Here is a 23,646-nt window from a genome sequence, read left to right as displayed (position 1 = left end):
CAGCTTCTGATGTTTCTCTTTTCCTGTCCCCTTCCCAAAGAAAGAAATGACTTTGGAAATTGCAGAGGTTTTCCTGATTTCTTTGAACAACAGCAGCACTGAAAGTAGTGCAAATAATGTTTCCATTGCCCACTATTTTACACTGGGAGAGTATTTTTACACTGAAAGACTATTTTCCTTGGAGCATTCATAGCCTTTGGGATCTTTTCATGTTATTTAGCCACTGTGTTTCCTTCTTCATCATTTTCTTCCAGGGAAAGCTGAAGTGACGTGCAATTAAAATCTTTAACAGCTTTCTCCTGTTGCTTTGGCAAAACAAATTTTGAACAGTTGGAATGATACGGTGCAATCAACTTCCTTTTCAAATAGTTTTTCCCTTCTATTAAGAAGCCTGCTCGATTTGGATGCTATCATTTACTTGTGTAAGAGGCAAAACAAAACCTCATGGTTTGTAAATAGACCTGGAGATATCTGCGCTAGCTGAAAATACTTCTTGACTCAAGGAACAAATCTCTTTGGTCTGGGCCAGATTCTGTCAGCACTACTTGGTTGTCTGCTTTTTAATTTTGCAGGATCAACTTGTGATTCATGCTGATACAGCTGAGAACAAAGGCTGGTCACATAATTGAAGGTGCTAATGATACTCCAGTGAATGATTGGAGGTGAAACGGAGCAACAGATTGCTTATGTGATCCTCACTGCAGAATGTGAGAGGATTCGGGATTTAGGAGCCTGGTTTTACCTATCCTAGAAACAACATAACTATGGCACGTCCATGTGAAGGTAGGAGCACTCCTCTCCCATTTCAGCTCACTGCAACATGCACAGACCACCTGCATGCGTTGGGGTTTTCTAGCTTAAAACTGGGACTGAATTGCCAGCCCAGACTCAGCAGGGCACCTTTGAAAAGGAAACTGTAGGGAAACAAGGTGCACTGCTGCCACGACCCACACCCCCCCAAGGTTCCACTTGGTTGGTGAAGCAGGCATCGTTATATTCCTCAATGAGTATATTTACTTTTTACTTACCTAAAGGTAGGCACATAAATCCCTTCTGCTGAAACCCAAACAGGAATATGACAAATAGTATTTTCAAAGGTTAGTTGTTTTGTATTGTCTTGTTTTTCTTTTTTAAATGAAAGAAAAGGAAGAGGATGGGGTTGTGCTTTTATGACGTGCAAAAGAGGTTGTAACCGCAGAAAAATCTGCCTCCAAAAGCCAAATATTATTCATTTTGGTGGAATGCACTGTTAAAATAGCTCAGTCTTTTAGGAAGAGGCAGACTTATGTAAACCATCTAGTTTACATTCCTTTGAACAGAAAATCTAAGAAAAAATCCTGTCTATATGCACATATGATGCATTCCTCATATGCATGTATGTAGACTTGTACACATCCACATAGGTTAGTTCACCCCTTAAGAGAAGAGGTGATCACAGGATGTACATGGCTGTAAGCCATGGCAATGTGCTGATGAGCTTGATTAAAAGCAACAAACCCCAGGGCTTCTGTAGGAGCCAACAAACTTATGCACCTTGCTGGTCAGTCCCATTTTCTCATTCACTATTACAAATGGTGCAATTAGAGCTGAATCCACCCCACCCATCCACTGTCAGGATTTGGAAATGCCTGCCATGGACAGCACACCCATCAGAAACGATCGGAACACTGGCATATTTTCTACTTCTGAACAGTCTCTTGGACTGACATCTAACTGCTTCAAGTTTCACTTTAAAATTCAGCAGATACAACACTGAAGAATTTAATACTGTAGGTGCTTATGCTTAGAATTCCTGATGCCTTAGGATCTTTAAAGGGATCATAGGGAGGCTTGCACACATTCACCTCAATAATACACTTATTTTACATTATTTCTACCTGCTTTCTCTGTCATTTTTTCCTTTCCTGTATTTTCCCTTGTATTCTTTCACCACACAGTTGACATTGCTCTGTACACACCCAAGAACACAAATGTGGATCCTGCTGGAAAGCAGCTCCTGTGCTTGATCCCCTGCTGTCATTGATGGTGTAGTTTAATTCCCACCTGTTGCATATTTCCCCTCCCCAGGACTGGGATCTTCCAAAGTCAGTGCACTGCCTCTCCCAGCCCCTCCCTTCCACGTTCGATTGGAGCTGGGTGATGCTCTACGTGGTACTCGTAATTTTCCATAATGCTCTTTAATAACTGCCTTGGCTGAAATGGGGAAAGTGTAAGGGAACCAGTAAGTGGGTTATTGCATTCAGGTGATCTAATTGCTGCCCATAAAACTTACGGATCAGGAAGCTGCGGGTGGCTCTTGGGTCTCTAAAACGTACAGCTTACTTTTTAAAACAGACACCCCTGGATCTTCCCCTCTTTTCTGTTTTAGTTCTTAACACTGTTGTTGGCATTCATTGGAAAAGAGTAGAATAAACCTCTCAGCCTCAGAACACAGCTTCTTGCTGTGAACAGCTCTGATTTCATTGTATTTGTCTGTGCCTAATGGCATCCACAACAATGCTGCACTAGAGGTAACAGAAGTGCAGGGCAGTGGTGGTGGACAACCAAGAGGGGATGCAGGGGGTGATGGGACACGGCCTTGCTGCTGTTCTGTAAAGGTTGTAGGCATTCTTGGAGGTCTCTCCCAGGCACACGTGGACAGGACAACCTGCAAAAGCCAGCTCAGATTTACTAGCAGCAAATGATATCTGAAAACCTGATTGCTTTCTGCTATGAAATGATTAGCTCTGTGGAAAAGGGCAGAGAGGGATTGTAAGGTGACACTCCTTCTTGTTACTGTATGGAAATGTGCAGTGCAGTTGAAAATCCACTTTCCTTCTTAGTGGAACTTTATGGAAATATATAAATGTAGATTTCACAACTTGAATCCCACAGAACACTTCAGATATCTGTGTATGCTATTCCAAAGGAGAATTTTTCTGGTCTTTCTTTCACCCAAACCTCTCTGTTCTCTCTCTTCTAGATTAAGGCCCATTTTTAGGATGCTTCCTCCACCAATGCCAAAGATCCCCACATGCATGTTATTAGCATAAAGCCTGGGGTCGTTCCTGAAAAGGATGCTCCAGTGAATGACTTTGAGTTTGTTGACCGTACAGCCAGGCAGCTCAGAAGCTGAGCTGACTTTGAGAAGTCAGCAATAGCAACACAAAGATTAAACATATGAGCTTCTGTTCTTCAGCCTTTGATTTTAGTCCCACGATGCTGCGGGAGGAAAAAAAAAGGCTCAAAATCTGATACTTTAATTGAAACTTTAATTTGGGAAAGCTCAAAAACACTTAAAATAGAGGCCAAAGTAGTTAGCGTTCTTTCTCTATACTTCATGCTGTTAATCTGCGTACTCAAGCTTCTCATCTCCCAGCAATTTCTGTTCCCATCAATGAGATATTTTTTTTAATCCTGTTTAATTTTTGCTGGGAGTAGATGAAACACTGTGGCTGCTTTTCTTGGCCTAAGGAAAAGTTATATGTGTGCAGTAAAACTACTCCCTCCTATTATCACCCTAGGAGTTACACACATAAAACCAGTTTTTATCCATGAAAGAAAAGAGAATTGGAGATGCTTATAAGTTATTATAATAGGTGAAAAAGATTAAATTCAGTAGGTGATTTTCTCCACTCATCCAAGTGAAAGTAGAGCCTTTCTACCTCAGGAAAGCTATGTTCATTTATTACACTTAAGGATTTCACCCACATTCAGAAGGGAAAAGCATAAAACACTCCACATTTCTCTCTTGAAAAAAAGGTGAAAAAAAAAATAGCCCTTCCAGGTACTGAAATCCGCTGGGTTTTAAAGGAGAAAGTGTGTGAAGAACATGCCTTCATGAGAATCTAAAATCTGAAAAATGACTGAAAGGGAAAACAGATGAGAATGGAAATAATCCAACACAGGTGAGAGAGATTTGGTTCCTATTTTGATTATACTCACAATTAAATTATGCTGACATATACAGAGCTTTCAAGGAACTCTCAAAGACAAAAGAAACTCTTGAAACTGACAGTATTAAGGACTTAATTTAGTAGTTGGGTAGAGATAGTGATAGGAGGATGGTTGGACTAGATGATCTTATAGGTCCTTTCCAACCTTATGAACTTATGAACTTATGAACTTATGTATTTAAGGTGCTACATTTGAGATGATTTAAGGTGACCAAAACTTACTGAAAGAGTATTTTTCAAAGAGCCATGGGAAAGTTCCTGGTTAAAATGAAAGGAGCACCATACTTCAACACAGTCAATATTTATGGGTCACTCACTTGTGCAATATAGTGCCACTAAGCCTCTAGGACTTGGAGGTATCCACATCACAGGGTTTTTATGTTGTAGAAATGGGGCTCTTTGCCGCATTTGTTGTGGTTTCTATGTGACATTTGATCAATTGTTCAACTTCCATTATTGTATGTTCATGAACACAGCTTTCTCATTTGAAGTTAGTGCTAGAACCAAAAAGAGATCCTCACAGTGTCCCAGGTTTCTGCGCTGGCTTCAGCTGGAGGACCTTCACAAGGGATGAGCTGTGTTTCACATTTTGGCTTGTGCAACACCCTCTCCTCCACCAGACAGTGGGATGTTAGCAGTTCGATGATGAGGGAAAAAAGGCTTTGGTAAACACAAAACCCCATCATTATCTCATTTTGGTGCACTCCACATTTTTTCCTAAACAAATTCCATGGAAAACTCATGTAGGAAACCATAACTTGTTACAAATGAGAACCCACAGATTATTTTTCCTTTTTTTTTTTTCCTAGTATGTGAATGCAGGGATAAAATTACTTCATTGAGAAATACATGACATGAGAAAAAATAGTGGGGTAGAAGAAAAACCTATCCAAGCCTACCAATGTCTGAACCATTTCTTTTTTCCCCTCAGGAAAAATGTCCTATCTTAAAGCTCTCCTGTGCCACAGTGCCTAAAATTCAGAGGAAACTGATGTACAGAAATGACTGTTCAAACTAGAGAACAATGATTTATCATTACTTCTCTTCCCTCTTCTGCATGGTACAGATAATGATATTGCTTCAAACGGAAAATATGCAATAATCTTTAAAATATTAATGCACAACTGACTTGAAAAACTCAAACCAAAACACTTAACCTGAACTTCAAATGAAAATTGGTATTTTTCATATCAAGTTCTGCTCAGGATCTAGAAACAAAGATCAACCTAGATGCTTTATAATCACTCAACAGTGATGTCAGTACATTTTGCAGTTTTACATGAGAGCTACTCAAGTTTACTGGTGTATTACTAAATTGGTTCTATTGCTGTTGTGCATCAATCCCCTTCTCTGATGAACTGTTCACCTCCAGTATTAGCCAAGCATAATAGCACAATGTTTGATACTGTGGAAACATGCACAAATTACAACCCAACCACAGTCCTGGATATATTTCTACGGAGGGTAGCAAATATAGGTCCCTCTTCTGAAGAAAATCAATGCTTTGTCATTTTTTTTGTCTCCTGTTGCACTGGATGTCTATGTAGTTGGAAACTGCTCTAAGAGAATCATTAGAATATGCCAATTTTCCATGTTATAATTTCCTGATAGAAGTTTCCATAAAATGTGTCTAAAGCTCAAGATGATAATCACAAGAAGCAAAAAACAATATCCACTCCAAAATGAGACAAATACTGGGCTAATCCTTTTTATCTGAAAGGCCATATTAAGGCTCTTGCTCTGGTCTACCCAATTCTGTTAAGATATTGGGGATTCTAGCTAGAACTGAAGTCGGATATTAGGAAAAATTGGTCAAGTTCTGGGAAAGCCTGCCCTGTGTCTAGTAGAATTTCAAATGGGCCCACTACCATGTGGCATTGTGAGTTGCAAATGACTTCCTCTCCTCACTTTTTAAATATAAATTCTTGTAATGATGTCAGAAATAAAACAGATTTAACTGATCTAATTCTTTGCTGTGGCTATAGAGTCATTTCAGGAATGGCAATGAGCAACATCGGACTCCAGAATGCAATCTAAATTCCTATTTGTAATTGCAGTGTGGTGCTTTCAGTCTGCTCACAATGGGAGATATAAAAGCTCAGGTGCTGTAACAGCCACAGCAGCTTCAGGCTTCATCTCCAGTGCTGATGTGAGGAATTCTGAACTGCACACAAGATGCAATTTGCTACACAGAGGGCAAAGTCTGAGCAGGGACTTTCTTGGTTGTAATCAAACACTGAAATCATGTGGCAATTTTTTCTTTTCCAACAATGAATATTTTGGCAAGCATAAGCCTTAAATTCTGCCATGTTCATGTAATACAAAGGCAAATTGAAACATGTTTTGTTTAATATTTAATACCTACTTAAAGAAAAAGGTTTTTATTTCTGTAGGACTAGTCTAAGCTCTTTTTGGTGAGCGATCAGGTTTTTTACTTTTTTCTTGTTGACATAAAAACAAGTGTCTTTTATTGGAGAACTTTTGGACAAAAAGCAAAAATATTTTGGTCCCAAATCAAAAACTTTAAGCTTAAAATGGCAAACCTCTCATTTTCAGCCAAACAATGAAAACGTTGGTTTTGGCTGAACATTTTTGGCTTTTCAACAGAAGTGATCTTTTTCTCGGTCAAAAATTTTCCATGAGGTGAGGAATAAACATTACGGGTAAAGCCTAGTGTAACTGGAAGGAAGGAGCAAAGGCAGAGATAAGGAATAAAAACAGTTTATCACAACCATCAAGAAGCTACTGTTACCAAGGTCTGCTAGCAGCTACACACCAATCCAGTAAAAAAACCCTGAAACCTATAGCCTGGTATATTTATAGCATGATTCATGGTCACTGAATGTTCTATAAACACATTTATTAAGCTGTTTTTCTCTCACTTGTTTCCTTTTTTAGAAAATTATCACCAGGAAAAGCACTCGCAGACTATTCCTACCTGCGCAGATATTTCATTGCTGTCCTGGTGATATCAATTGCTACGTAGGCAATAAATACTTCTGTGCACTTGTGAGCGACCTTGTTAATTCAAGAAAATTGGACTCCCGTGCAGGCATCTTTCAGGAGATGCCTTGTCACCTCTTTCCCACCTGTTGTACACAGCCTTAGTCTGGAGGAGATTGGGATGTGTTTAGGGAGGACAAGATGAGGGGTTCCTACAGGAACAGGTCAAGCTGCTGTTACCCAAATTTCCAAAATGGTGTTCTCTGCACAAATCTAAACCTCAGTGTTGGGCATTGGGAATTGGCTACTCCTACAGCATGGATTGCGCCAGCTCCTTTGAGACATAGATTGAGTGATCATAGCAAAAGGGGTGATATGGGAAAAGCTGGTGGGTGAGAGGATGTGGATCCTCCAGGTTGACAGAGGCATAAAAGGTGTTCTTCAGTCCAGAGCTGGTCTGTAGTGAAGTTCTTACTGACGGTGCACTTACTTACTGATAAGAAGAACTTACTGATAAGTTCTTACTTGATTTCTATATATATATATATATATTTCCCACCCAATATGTGGCTTTAAATCACAGGTGTTATCATAGCACAGCATGAGTGCTAGGCCACTGCACAAACTGAGCAGTGTAAAGAGGAGAGCATTCCTCAGAATGATTAGGGCATGCCCCAGTGCTTTCTTCTCTCTACAAGTCTTCAGGAAATACTTGGTCATTGAAAGCACTGCTGCAGGCATCACAGTGAAATAAACTCTGAGTAGACTACAAAGAACTGATGCTTTCATCCTCTATCTTTTGTGCAGAATCCATGATCAGAAACAACTTTTTAATCACTGACTGTTTTAATGTTTTCCAACCAGTTTATAAAGCAGCTTTCAGGACATGACGCAAAACAGCAGTTCAAAGCCATAGATCTTTCTAGTTAATCTAGAAGATTAAGCACATCACAGCCACTGGAAAGTGCTCCTTGGAACTATAGTATTATGGCCTGGATAAATCTGTTTTTATAATCCTGCTTAGTCAACACTGATCTGGATAAGCGGAGACCCATCGTTTGAGAATGATGCCCAGGAAGAATGATTTGGGCAAAGAGGAAAACAGCAGCACGTATTTTCAACAGGGACAGGAAGGTGGCATAGGATGTTAAACCATGGTAGGGACAAAGGATAATCCCCAATTGCCCTTAACGATGATGTTTCACAGGGAGTCACCTTGCTGGGTATCTGGAGGTGAGCACAGTGGGCAGGGCCAGCTCTGGCCTTACTGAGACAGCTCGGTCCTGCAGCCAGCAGCAGTCCTGTGCCACCTGAGATGTGACATGGTCTTGAACATGTGAGAATGCTACCAAACTCTAGGAGCTTCCAGGGCAGCCAAGGCATTTATTCCAAGGACAAAAATAAATCATACTTATCTACCCTCCTCACCTTGAGGAAAGAACTAAGAATAGAAGTAAATATGCACACTAATCAGTTGATTTCCAGGAATCCCAGTTTACCTACCAGCACTGACCCAAGAGTAAATTTATTTCTACCAGAAATTCCTCGTGGGAACTTGGCTAAACCGATGCATCACCCTGCTGCACTGATACCAGCCTTTAGCAACCAACAGCAGAGATTTTATATTTTTTTCCCTCCAAGGAAAAGTATTTGTCCTCCTTTAATTTGCTGATTTGTCCTTTACTAGCATTGCAAGAAAGCTGGAATGAAGCTTGGCTCGTGGTTGTAGCTGAGGTAATTGTTTTCCTCTTTTTTTTTTTTTAATCATTTCTGTAGTTAGAGACATGTAAAGACAAGGCACCTTACTTACAAAGCTCTCTGATGAAAGGGTTTAATGCTGTCTGTACTCTTCACTAAAAAAACAGCTCTGTTCTACAATTGCTTCACTTTTCTAACAAGTTTCTAGAGTCAACTGCAACCAGCACAAGTTTGAAGTGCATTAGATTGTTACATCACCATCTTAACTACTGGATTATTAAAGGACTGAGCAGATGAGTGAAAAACTGAAATATTTCTTACAAGTAAGAATTTTGGGAAATATGTTTTTAACACCTATACAAGAAACGCTTGTCTGTATAAATATTTATTAACAGTGTGAAAAAAATTAGAAAATATTTATACTGAAATCAAGGTTGTCTGTACTTCTGAACATGTGCTGCTAAGACATAAGTTACTGGCTTAGTACACAAATTATGGCCAGAAATCAGTTGTCAATGTTTTGCAGATCATCAGATCAGCTGGTCACAATGGCTGTGTTCTGGAGGAACTGCTTTATTCAAACTAAGATTTTTCAATTAACTCACTAAGAAAAATCAATATGACTTAGAGAGCTTTCTAATACAGGGCATTTGTCTATTGTGAATCAATGTAAAACCTTTGTCAGTAAAGACAGAGAGAATGGAAGTGTTGAATGTGCAAAAGTTTGCTCCTATGTACCCAAAGTGATAATAATATTAGGTGTTCCAAGAACTTTATGGCACCAAAATCCAGAAATGAGAAAAGAAAGCTTTTAGAAAACAAAGCAGCTCATGACATTAATTACCTGAGCATCATATCATTTTGGCTCAGAAATGCTGCCAGAGGGAGACAAGAAGGAAGGAAAGATCCAACTCCTAACACAAATGTCATTATCCAGAAGCTTTGTTGTCATGAGAAACTTCTGCACTAAAATCACTGGAGCTAATATTGCAGAAAACTTTTGGACATAGATTTCTATTATTCTCCTCATTTACTTTTTGTATCAACTACATAACAGAAAGTGTCAAATCAGCACTGAAGATTCCTCTTTCCGTTTCTGCTCTTCGCTTTCCATTGCCTTAGAGAAAATTGTGTCTTAGTGTTAAAGGAGTGGGATCCATCCAACTTAAGCAAAAGTTACACAAGCTAGTACAATTACTACAGTCTCCATATTTTCCCAATAATGAATCTAGCTCTAATTCAGAAGATATGCCCTGCCTGGGAAACAATGCAAGGTTGAATGAGGACAGAGCAAAGAATGAGATGTCATAAAAGCCTCACGTTCTTGAGTGCCAGCAGAATGGTTCTTTTCTGATGGGTGCTCTTGGGTTGCTAATTTGAGGCATTTGGAGCATTTGGTATACAGCTGTTCAGCTCTGAGTGTAATGGCAAGCGTTTTCAAGCTAAAACCACAAGAATGAACTGATGAGGCCATTTGGAAGCCACGTTCAGAGAACTTACCTCCTCTGACTACACTGTTAGATTTTAGGAGCAGAAGCCCTACTCCCTTCCCCGATGGTTTTCCTTTTGTACTTCTCTAAGCACCTGACCTTGCCAGAGCTGCAGATATTGTAGGCAATGTGGTCTGGAGGAAGCTGGGAGTAGAGCTTCATCATGCTGGGTGATGCCAGCAGTGGTGTAGATGGAGGAAAAGAGGTCTAATTTCATGAAACACTTCCTTATTCTTCATTAGAGAATTTGTACCTGTAGCAATTCAAACGGAATCTTTATTTCTTCCCTAACGTGCACATGCAGTATGCAATATGCTTCGTTGGCATGTTTTATTGGCAAGCACCAGCTTGGAATTATCCAACAGGAGGAGATAAGAATCAGTGGTTGTTTTCCCATGGTTGACTGATTTTGTTAACTGTTAACCTGTTTACAGATCTTCTGATAATGGATGACATCTATCTGAGCTGTTGCAAACAGAGATATTCATTAAACTTCACTAAACTGAAGAAGATCAAGGCCAGTGTCATAGACATAAGGAGGGGGTCAAAGGGTAACACGTGTGGGACTGGAATGCATGATGAGTTTCCTTGGGATCAGTCACTGAACTAACCTGAGTTTAGATCTCTCATCAACAATCTTGGGCATGTTAAAAATTGGGAATGAAGTGTGGATTCCGGAGGAAGGAAATACCAAAAGGGGAAAACCAAGCAGTCTCAAAGGACTGAGTAATAGAAGTGGGCTGGAAAATTAGTAACACATAGTGTCAAACCACAAGTGGTCATAGCAAGAACTTTTGCTATATATTCAGAATATATCAGATAGAAAAAAAAAGAGAGAAGAGGAAGATGTGGTTATGAACAGTGGAAAAAGATGAGTTCAATCCTAAAATGTTTCAGAGGAGGTAGCTGCAGACAGGAAAGTATTAGTGTTTTTGTACTAATGTATTTACATTTTAAATTGAAATATGATATTTTTTTCTTTTTTTTTTTAATCGTTCTGAACTGTAATCATTTCCTTGAAACTGCACATTTTTCTATATTTTATTACAGAGAAAATCAAACATGATATTGATATAAAGAGGGGGTACAGAGTTAGTTCTTTAACCAGCTACTGAAACCTTCAAAATGCTTCGTTGTGAAGCACAGGAATCTGAAACTGAATTCCAAAGAAGAATAAATGTTATTTTGTTGTTAACAGTTTCAACAACTGACTTTAGTCTTGAACTTAAAGTTCTTGACTTTCTGAGTCAATTTGAAGGAAAACACAGAAAAGAGCATGGCCACATCGAACACGTGAGAACGCTATCCTTCCTCCTTCATCCCTCCCCACCATTGCAAGCATTCAATGCCAGTTATTCTGTTCCTCAGTTGTCTCTGAAAGCTTGCATATTCAACTTTATCAGGATTCTTATGTTACTTTATGCCTTTGATGTTTCCATCCATTCCTGCATTTGAGAATAAATCAAATATGAAGTGATGTTCACCATGTACACGCTGTGCACAGCACACTTGCTTGCCTATTTTTCACTTCCTTTTCACATCATTCTTAATGGGCCTTTAAGGACATATCTGTATTCCCGTAGTGTTATTTATGGTTCTGACATCATCCCTCAAGGTGAACAGTACTTTGCTGTAGAGTATTTACTCTTTTATAGTAAATCTGCCTGCTGCTTTCTATAAAAACAGGAAAACAGCTGCAACTTTTATAGGTGAGAATGAAGGTTTCTCCTCCCCTCCTAACATACATTTCATCATGGGGAAGTTAAAAGTGATCCTGGGAGGAGAAACACAAAGCATGAGTGTGGTCTTTCCTGATTGAATTCTATCTGTATTCCTTCAGCTGACATTAAACAAAATGCTTAAAGCCTCACCAGATGTTTTTATTATCATGCATTACTTATGTGAATGCAATATGGGCAAGCATAGTACTAAATAAAAAAGAATGAGATGACCTTGGACCATGGGAGTAAGTCTTTCTTTACAAACATCTTGTTAAATAGTTAAGTGTATACACAGTGTCTTTGAATTAACTAGCATAGAGCAAAACAAAATCTTTACAGAAATACTGTCAACAAATCACAGGCACTGAGAGTACTTTTACTACAGAGGCATGAGAGATTCGGGAGGTTTAACAGCTTCTACTTGCCTCTCCAAGAGCACATTTGGTAGAGAGAGCTTGCAAATACCATGTAAAGAGTAGCTCTGGAGTGGTTTCTAGCACCTGCATCTAATTAGAAACAAAATAAAGCATAATTATTTTTAGTTAGGATTTTTTTTTCTTTCTCTTTTGTAACTGCAATTTTAAAAGAAGTTGCTTATGTTATTTCCATTTGCATCTGATCTGAACAAAGTGTGATGCTGTAGTGCACAACATGTGCTTCGTCCCAACTGCCTCCAGCACTTTATGCACTTAACACAATGAAGCTTTCTGACAGTTGGAAAGATCTTCTGAAAGGCTGGGGGAGTTAAATGGAAATTTCTTAATATTATCAGCTCTGGGATATGTCTTTGTATTAGCACATCAGGTGAAGAACTCTTCTGAATGAAACCCTTCTGCTCATCAATGGGAAGAGTTCACGTGTCAGTCCACTCTGGTTAGTGTGTGTAACAAAATTTCATACATTCAAAACAATATGGAGCAAATCAGGGCCAAACCAAGAATCAACACTGTTTTAATGTGAAATATCTGCTTGCTCAAAACATCAGTGCTACGAAATGAAGCACTGAATTCAGAGTGTCTTTACCCCTAGACTGACCTAGACTCTTGGTGCTTAAGTCTCCTAAAAGTTGATGCAAAACCTCAAAGTTATTGTCTCAAATGCACAGTATATTACACTCAGCTCTATGCGTTATCTCGGAGGACTTTTGGGCCCAAGTCTGAGTGGGATTTCTCTTCCTGACATAGGCAGTTTGAAATGCCACAGTTGTAATAGAGCACTGCTGAACTCCTCCAGGCTTCAACAGAAACTAGAAGCTTTATTTTCCTAACTGGCTAGTCCAGCATTATTTCTGAATATTCAGACAACTTCCAAGTGTTCTCCTTCAAATTAATGGGAGTGCAAATGTGCTTAAATAAAGACAATTTTTGGAAAATATTGATAAAGACAACCCTGTCTCTCTTGACCAGTTTTGCTGATGTGTGTAGACTGGACACTGTCACTACAGCTTCATAAGAACTTTAGAATTTGCTCTCTCTTTTGTTCCACTGTCAACTGGCCAAATATTTCAAACATTTTCCTTCAACAAATGTGCCCTTGTGGGGGAAAGTCCATTAGTAACAGAGTACTTGCATCTTGTCAGGACCAGACTTTAATGGCTGTTTGAATTTTAACTATTATTTGCTAGCTGTTCCTGCTCAGGCCAACTACGTCCATAGTAAAAGCCATTAAATACCAAGTAACTGGCCTCAGTGTAGCTGCAGGGTATAATGCTGAGTATGATCTGAATTTATCCATTGCAAAGCAAAGACTTTGACCCTCACAGACCTTCCGGAGCTGGAAATTTTTTTTCAAAGAAGATTGCCTATTGCAAGAATAAAAGTATTCTTCATTGCCACAGGGAAGACTGTGCATAGTCTGAAGGTAACATGACAGATTGTGAGCCATTTTCCCATTTACAGGATGAATGAAGACAGTGTAAAATATTTGGCAGTGATTTATCGCAAAACATGAGACAAGGCAACCTGGTGTTTGAATCGATGGCAACGTACACTGTGTAGGAGACAGAAAATGCACTGCATTGCCTCAGCAAAGAGCAAGGCAGTTGCCAGCACTCCTGGATAAAAAGAGTAGGCGAGTCAAGCTCAACTCTGCACTTTTTTGTCCCTTGCCTCTATTGCTACTCTCTGAGTACCAGAAAGTCCTCACTGCACAGAAAGCATAACTCTGATTATCACTGCCCAGAGATACAGCAGGGGATGAGCAAAGGAACTGCAGCTAGCCCAGACAGTGAATTTACAGTGGTGAATGGTAAATGATAGTGGTTACCCATGGGCACATGAAGCCTTGATTGTGAAACATCAAAGAACTCAGTGAAAAAAAATTCCAGAATATCTTTGGGTTGAAAGGAGATGGTTACAGCCTCTTATCTCCCCAGTAAGGAGAGCACAGACCCTCCTCAATCACAGCCTTGTCCTGATGTAACCAAAGAAGGGAGGCTGGGATAAGGGGATGTGCAGTTCATCTCCTGAGCAGAGGTTGAGTCGAAGCATTACATCACAAAACCAATGGAAAAATAGCACAGCCCCTTGAGAGATCTATCTTCTCCACTCTTCATGGGTTTTCTGCAAGGATGTTAGGGACCAAGATGAACACTGGCAGCATTTCCACTTACACAACAAATCCGATTCTAAGCCATTTAAAGTGGTTAGAAATAATAAATCGAAATTTGTAAAAGGAAACGAGAGAAAAACTAAAGACATGGTGATTAATATGAGAAGAATGTGTATCTCTCAACATAGATGTGAGGTAACAAATGCAAGTAGAATACTCAGTGCATGAAAGGAGAAAGGTAGGACAAAGCTTAAAATAATTAAGGTTTCCTGATTATTGAGTTATGGCCCAATCAAAGTCAACTGAAGAAATCAAAAAGCATTAGTGGGCTTAGGAATAGGCTGTTAAGACATTTGCACATCTTAAACGATTGCTGGATGCAACCAGTGCACTGAGACCAGGGTACAGAATGCAGAATTAAAAATAAACAACACGTTAGCTCAAATGTGAACATAACACAGAGCTCGCAAAGCAATTTTCCATGCAAAGCCCTTAACTCACAAACAGAAAAAACAAAAAACAAAACAAAACAAAACAAAACCCCCGAATCAGCTCTCACAAGTGATGTTCAAAACAATGCTTGGCTGGAGAGATGAGTTTTACACCATATTCCAAATGCGAGCAAGCTCCACAGCTGGAGACACTAATCTGAAAATGTTCACTGCATGAACTGATCACTGCAGGGGTCAGGAAGAAATTTATTTCCCTGAAGAACAATAATGTATTGGCAAGGTGTACCACAGAAATGCTTCACCTTTTTGAACCAGCGAGTGTTGCTGGTGGCTGGATAGCAGACTTGACAGACCATTACATATCATCTGTTGAGGCAATACCAATGTAATATTGAAGGTGGCCCTGGAAAAAATGCTCTTAAGCTGAAAGGACTTTATATGTGATCCTGTAGGAATAGCTTGCTGAGGCTTTGCTAGCAAGTTACTCAAGCTGAGATTAACAATACTTAGCTCACTATGTTAAGTAAATCACAACACACTTTGCTGTGAAGGTGCTTCACACAAAGCATGCAGGATGTGGGGGAGTGAGAGTTCACATTTGAAATAATTTACTTATGTAAAATTGGCACCCTTTTTCATTACAAAGCATAGTGCTGTGTAATTTCCTGGGGCTAGAAAGCACACTCCTACATAGGTTAAAACTTAAACTGCTTGCAGAGTGCTTGGATCATCTCTGTGTTTGAGTGAAATGTGTTTGTGGATATCTAGGCCCAGGAAAGCTCTGAGAAAGCAGCTAATCACAGCTATCCAACAGTGATTTTCAGAGAATGATATTAAAGTGCTTGAGTTACAAGACTAATTTGCTTCTGAATATGTTCATTCTTTTATTAGAATCAGCTCAGAGTTTGCAGGATTTCAGTGATGTTTAAAGGGAAGTAATCTGAAGTGAAAATGTGTTTTCCATTTGTCTGAGAAAGACACAACAGGGAACAGAGCCCTGGAGATTATTGAAAGCTCTAGGTGATTCTGAGAGGCCAAAGGCCGAGTGACTTCAGATTTCAGTGGAGTGTAATAAACCCTTAGAAATGCACAGCCTGGTGTGTCTGATGGTGCAATTATGGCTTGGAAATAGTAATACATTTCTGAGCTGTGGATTACTCATTGGGTATCATTAGCACAGGTATGACACCAGTGAGGGGCACTCAGCAGTACCAGCCAAATCTGGAGTTACCTGCAGAAAAAATCTCCACTCTTTTCCCTACTTCTCTGGGATGCAGTGTCTTTTCTTAAGTCTGACAACAGTTTAACTAGAGAGTAGCAAATACTGCAGCTGATTAGTTGATTACCTGATTTGTGGATAACAAATCAGCTATTTTGCCCACCTCAGAATATTTATACAATTCATTAGTGGGAACAAATAGTTGTTATTTCAGGGATCAAAGAGGCTTCACTGTGTGTTATTTTCCTATTCTGTGGTATCTGTGACATATGGTAGACTTAAATCCCTGTACTTATCAAATAGCTTGCCAACACAGGAACATATTGGCTTGTTTCATAATACATCTTTTATTTATTCACTTAAATTACTTGCTAAAACAAATATTTTCCTTGTCTGCATAGCAGTGTTTTCTGTGTGTTCCTATAGGTATACTTAGGAGCCCTGTATTTCTCCCAGCATCCATCCTGAATGCCAGCTCCAGGTGCAGGTGCCCTGAAAGACATCTCATACATCTCTAATGTCACAGAGATGTTTCCACATGACAGATTCAAATGCGGAGAACCTTCTCACCATGACTGCTTAACGTCTCATTTTGAGAGCAAATTTTCATGTCTATAGGGGCAGCAGCACCCATATAATCCTTAATCATCCCTTGAATTTTTGCATTTAAACAGCCAAATACTTTATCTGTGATGGGAGTAAAACAATAATGTTGTCCCTGCTGATTTTTCCTTTATTCCAACTATTTGCCAGCTGTCTTTCTTGGGATAGATTTGAATGCTCTTAGTGACCTTGTGAAAACACTGTTGTCCTTATTAGAACCAGGTCATAAATACCCCTGGGCACAATTAAATGTCTCACCTGCAATTCTTCAAATACTTTCCACTGCTATTCATCCTTTGAGGTGTATGAGGTCTTGCCAATGTCTATCCACTGAATAGATATCATCCGAAGGTACCTTTACAGAATATTTTGGCATCAAATATCTTCTATATAGAATACATAGAAGTATTACTTGTGGATTTATCAATGCACCAAATTCCCAATCTCCTGGAATAGCTCATCTAGAGGGAATAAAATCAGCTTCAAACGGGAAACAGAACCTTTCCAAAGTTCATTGGTGTTAGAGGTCAAGTTTTAGTTCAGCTCATTACAGACACAGATGTTAAATTCAGATTAGGAGTTACATTTTGGAAAAGTTTTAAGATGTTTTGGGATCTGTGGTTTTGGCCTAACCCTCTCTTTAATCAAAAATGACATCCTTGGGCAAGAGAGTCTTCAGCTTTTTCGTACCTCTCAGAAATGTGCATTCAGACACACAGAAGCTATTTCAGTTTTGATGAGGTAACTCAGGTCATGTTTATTCCCACAACACAGTTGAAAAATCTCCTCCTGTTCACACAAAAACCCTCTTCCACACCCACATTCCACTTTTTGGCTACAATTTTTACAACTTTTTTGGGAGTGATTTGTTTTAATAAGAAAAAAAAGCAATATTTCATTACCATTGTCAAATCAAATACATCACATTTGAAGAAAAAATATAAGTGAGTACTTCTTTCAGTTTGTCAACTGTGGCTCCTATGAAAATGGTGGCTACTGTAAGTGAGATGCTTTTGAAAGTGAATATTTTGCTTTGATTTCTTTTTAATTAGTTTCACTAGAAGCACAATGATTGAAGTCATGTTAAATTTAGAAAACAGCTTCTTCAAGTCTCTACAAGAAATGCTTGCATGCCCATTCTTCAGTACAGGTTTTGTATTTTGTTTATCCCACTAAAAGGTCTGAAGATTCCTAACACACACCTTACATGAAACACTAAGACATAGAGATAGGCCTATGGATATACTTTCACATGGTATCCCTGAAAATCGGGACTCTGTGTGCTCTCACCTACTGAATTTTTCTGATCTGAGAGTGGTTCATGGACTCTTTGCACAAAGAGCTCAGAATGCATGACAGAGAAGGAAACCAAAAGAGGGACTACAGCAGAAAGACCCATTGGAACTGCCCTAGTGCTGTGCTGCTCTGCAGCTACCTGCCAGTCAGAGCAAAAGCTGGGTTGTATCCTTGTTTAAACACAAAAAACCAGCAACAAAACATCTTAGATAACAATCGGTTTACAGGATTGCATTACAATCACAGCTAAAAATCTGACACTCGTGATGTATGATGTAAACAACATTTATGAGTACTCACAGAAATGAATGTAGCTACTCAATGTTACTTCTTCCTAGCAGGTAAATAAAATTTTCATTTTATAGGCTGGTGAACAAAAGAGTTGGCCACAGCCATGTGGAACCTGGAACTGACCCCAGACATTCTCTGTCTAGCCTTACACAAGGTAGAGAAGGAATTTACTAAATATAGCATTTTCTATCCGATATACATGCCAAACAATTAGAAAAAGAAGTTAAAAGGATACACATGAAAGAAAAAGAGTATCTCAACAACTTTATGTAAAGACATGAAAGTATTTAGTTCTGAGTAATTTCATACCAAAATGATATCAATGGTTTGGAGAACATTCAGAAGTGACCAACAATGATTTTGAGCTGGAGAGACTGATTCATAAAAGTAAAATAATACTGCTCAATCGTACATCTTGTTTTACCATTGGAAAGGGGTGGTTTAGTGGGGTATATGAAACAGCTATAATTAAAGGGATGAGGTCAAGGAAATAAACACCCTGGATAGCAGGGAAAACTTTCTGATTCCGCTATCTCTTAAGCTGCAACAATCTGCAAGGAGAAGTGACAGGCCACATCTCCTGGAAAATTTGAAATTAGATTAGCCAAAGCACCAGAAACTGCAGCACAGAAAGCAATCTTGGCTTGGCAGGGGAGAGGACAGGATTAGCAGAGGTCTTTCCTATGGTTACAGAGGGGCTGTTGTAGGGGTTCATAGTTATTTTTGTCTTTTACAACAACTGTTTGATGAACGACTCCATTATTTCCCAGCTGTCAATGAATAAGAAGAAAGTGTTTCCTGTGGAGTAAAATCTTTCCTGCAAGGTGAAGAATCAATTGGAGAAAAATACCAGTGTCACATTCCAGTGCTTCACTCCTTATTGTGCTTGGCATGTTGCTTCCTCTGTCCTACACGGCAATTGGTCCATACCAGGACAGAACCAGCCTGTTCTGTCTAATAAAATTTTATTGCAATGCTTTTCAAAATAATTTCTATACTAGCACTTTGAAAGCCAGGAAGGCACACAGGCAAGAAAAAACATGCCTACAACTCATTATGTCTATGAGAATAGTCGCACAAAAAAAAATTCAACAATGCAGCACAGTTTGTCACTTCAGTTTCATTCCACTAATTGTTCCTTTATTATTATTATTTTTTTAATGAAGAGTTATCACCCTAAAATAGACTGTTTCCATAAGAATGCACAGAAATGAAACTGGAAATAAAATCATTAAGTCTTATTATCTGTATAGCCACGCCAATTTTTCTTTTTTTCCAACGACCTTCTCAAATTCCTTTTTCTATGTCAATTGTGCTCTCTTAAATATTGTGGGTAAGGAGGCAAAAGGGGTGAAAGGAAGTGGTCAAACCACTATGTTCTCTGGTGTTGCAATAATGAGAAGCTGACCATTTTCAGCATTGTCAGTAATTCCATCGTGGGTTCAGCCCCTGGAAATACTCTATCACCAGAAGCATGATGTTTGTACTAAGCCCCCCTCACTCTTCGACTTCTAAAAACTTTAAAGAAAATTCATCAGAATCTGGGCTGGAATTTGCTTTGCCCCAGATGCTGCCATTCATGGGGAACGTGGAGGCACAGCGGTTTCTGAGGTGACTCTGTAGACCAGCAGTGGTGCCCTAAGCCTTGCTGCAGACTTCTGGCTCTTTCTCATCCACCTGACAGCACAAACCTTTCATCATCCTTCATTTTTATGTTTTTCTTCCAAACAGGCCCTGTCACAAGAAAGCTGAACTCTGCATAATTCAGTCTCTTGCTTTCGGTCCCTGCCTGAACTCTGCAGAAACCCGAACACTGGCTGGAGGCAACCATGCGGCCCTGTCGCTAGAGACAGCTCCCAGCTGCTGCTCCTCGGGCCTCGTTTGAAGCTATCAGACTGCTGAGGACTGCTTTGCCTCCCTCACACACACTTTGCCTTCGTTGTTTCTGGGGGCTGTTCCTCTCCCTCTTCCCTCTGAGCTCCCTCAGAGCTTTTACGAGCCCAAAGCTTGCAGCTGCCTTCACAGGACTGGGCTGGGAAGGAGGGTGGGTCGAGGGCCTGTGTGAAGACCCGAAGGGTATGGAGGAGACCTCAGGGGCGTGTGTAGATCATGTGCTGTCATACCACTGTGTATGAAGCACAACATAACTGAATCCCTCATGTGGCCCCAGATCAAGATCAGCCTGGTCTGAGGAATTCCTCAAGGAGCCAAAGGCTCTTTCTGTGTGGAAAAGGATCCCATTATACAGCCTGTGCCCTATTATACATCTGTCCCAGAGCACAGTGAGCCTTACGGACTGTGGGTCGCTTTCAGAATGAGTTCACAGATTAAAATTACATTTCTTCTTACAGTATTTAATTATTAATTTTACTATTTTTGTAATACCTAGGTTACAATGCTGTCCCTTCTAGGTCACCCTGATTTCCATTTCAATTCCAGTTCAGGTATCTCCTTTTTAAGGGCAGGCGAATACTGGTCCAGGAACATAGACAGATTTATGCAAGGTCCCATGAAACACTAGGATCTGCAGGGCAGTGGTACTGTACATCAAAGGGCTCCTCCACTTTGTCCAGGACATGTTGGAAAGTAAAGAAAGTAACTGTAGTTTCCAGGATTATTACTTCACTTAAATATATTAAGAAACCGCTCTCTCATTTTTTCTGATTTCCTTTCTTTCACAGCATGGAAAGTGCAAGTAGAGGTCTATGTTCGACAATGGGGGAAAATGTCTTTGAGATGGCTGCAAATGAACTCTAATATGAAAAGAGAGAGAATCACCATTTAATTTCCTCTGTTTGCAGCAAGGTAAGTCCATCCTTCTCCTGTTACATCAATAGAAGATGTAGTCTGTAATTTCTTCTTCCACCCTTCTAGATAAGTATGAATGAACCTAACATGTCCTTGGTTCTTTCACAGGTTGATGAGGTAGAGTCACCCTCACAAAGTCAAGAGCAGTTCCAACCTGTGTAAGTTCCATTAGTGAACACCACCCCAAAAGGGCCTGAGAAAAAGGTGGGTCACAGCCAGTCACAGCCCATTACACACACTTAAAGGCTGGTGCATAGTCAGTGCACATTGATCCTCGAGGCACAAGCTCCTATTTAGGCCACTCATCTCCACAGCATCTGCACTTGCAAGCAGTGACAAACTCCATCAGGCTGGTGGTATCGACTGCTTTTGTACTGTCTCATTCTGTGCACACTTTGTTTGTCTGTTCTATTCTGCTAATGCTGAAAAGATTCCAATTTTAAATGGGAAAAAAAATAAGGAAAAGAAAAGCATAGTGCCATTGAGTCCTAAGAGTGCCACTGAGTCCCTAACTCATTCCCCAGCTGTTTGCTCTTAGGCACTGGGGAGCTGTAAATAGCTGGAAGCAAGACTGCAGAACAGTGGAATATACATTTTATAAATGGAGCTCTGAGTAATGTCCTGGTTTCAGGACCAGTGAAGTCAATAATGGCCTAGAATCTACCTCCACGTGCAGGTTATTATAAAGTGTAATAGTAATAAAAAGGGTTCTGGATTTTCACAAGTTAAGCCACAAAGAGGAGGGAAATTATTATATATTTACTCTGCCTTCCAGTAATTTTTTTGTAGCTATATTGATACTTTTCTCAGTGAAGAGAAGGAAGAAGCAGCACTGGTCATCTCTGGAGGAAGAAGAAAAAGGAGAGAAGAAAAAAATAAGGACTTGAGTCTAACTTCAGTTCTGTTGGCATCTTTCAGGTTTAACAGTACTGCAACCAACGGTAATAATCATTTAAGCAAATCAGTATCTTCCAGTGGCTTCCAGTTATAGACAGCTTTGCAAATAAAGGAATCAGTGACAAAATACTGTTGATTATCATGCGTTATTTGCCAGAACAAGCCATGTTTCTTCATTACTACTCAGCAGAATTACAGTGAGTCATTCTATCAGAAAATCTGAAACATCCCTAATAGTTAGTAACTGTTCTATATTATATGACCTGGGGAAAAACAAAACAAAAAGGAAAAAGATATAAGGGAGCCATACTAGTTATAGAACTGAGTACAAAGATTTGTGGATACACTGAGGACTATAAAAATAGCAGTGTCCTGAAAATGCATATTTGCATCTGCATGTATAAAAGAATTGGTTAATTAAACTTTCCCTGTTGGATTGTACTTTGCTTGATTATTATTATTATTATTATTTTGAATCAAGAATTATTTTACTGGAAGTCTTTATTCAGCTTTGCTACCCAGTTTGCTCAGCATAAAATGGGACTACCTGTTCTTAATGCAGTGTAGAATTCATAGAACTGTGGAACTTTAAGATACTTTGTTAGTCAAGAAATAAATCCCTCCACAGGCATAGATGTTTTTTGAGCCTACCTTGAAGTAGATTACAGATGACATCTTCATTCCGATGGATGGATGACAGATGCTTTGTTATTGCTGTAGCTTACCCCAGAACTGCCACTTTGACCAGGAGAAGCTGTAAGATTGTCATGTCACTGTTTGAACAGTCAGAGTAATCTCTACAGCAGGCTACTGCCTTTTCTCCTACTGACTTTGAAGGGACTTCTGACTGGTAACCTGCACAGCACATCAGTGTCCATTGAAGTAAAAAATACAGTAAGTAGAAAAAGAAGGACAGTCTGAATAAATCAAGGCTAAAAAGAATTACAGCACTGTACAAACATAAGCTAGGCAAACAGTGATTGGTTCAAAGCAAGAAGAGATGAGATGGAAACGACTACATATGCAGCTACCCAAGTTCCAAGTGGTGTGCTTTGCACATGCTGCTGACGCTTCAGCTTGTGTGACAGGAAGAGTCATCTGCAGGCAAAGGGTATGTCATATTATCTACTCCAAGATGATCTTGTTTTCATTTTTTTATTGTGTGTTTGTTGTCATCTGTTTGTAGTGCTACAGACTTGTATTCGTTACAAGCATGAGGCTATACTCAGCAGTGTGTAGCAATTAAGCCATTTGAGGGCCATGCATACTTTAATTATTACTTGATTCGTTGTCAAAAGCTTTCCCACATGAGATGTAGTCTTGTATTTCATGTGGGACTGAAATAGGGGTCAACGCACTTCTTCAGAACCCCAAATATTAAACAGACATTAATTTATTTGGAGCTTTGCACATTTTAGTTGAGCATAAATCAACATGTATACTGGGGAAAAAAATTTTCCTCCATGTGTTGGAAAGTTGAACTGAGACACCAGTGCTAAGCAACAAGAAGTGACGACTGCAACAGAAAATGATTAAATGATTTGTTTAGCATTTACGTAGTGTATGAGTGCACCTTGTCTGTGTTAAAGCAAAATAGTTATAGGTTTTCCACCAGCATGGGCTGTGGATTTTAGCTGTATTCCCTTTTGGGATTCTGAAGTTCTCAGGTTCCGGCTTACACAACAGCAGAGTCTAAACGCAGACCAGTTTTTCATCCATGAAATGGAAGTTAAATAACACTTG

This window comes from Cyrtonyx montezumae, unplaced genomic scaffold (genome assembly GCF_038088225.1).
Source record: "Cyrtonyx montezumae isolate F1298 unplaced genomic scaffold, pur_monq_1.0 scaffold_19, whole genome shotgun sequence".
Lineage (NCBI taxonomy): Eukaryota > Metazoa > Chordata > Aves > Galliformes > Odontophoridae > Cyrtonyx > Cyrtonyx montezumae.
This window is presented reverse-complemented; position numbering follows the sequence as displayed.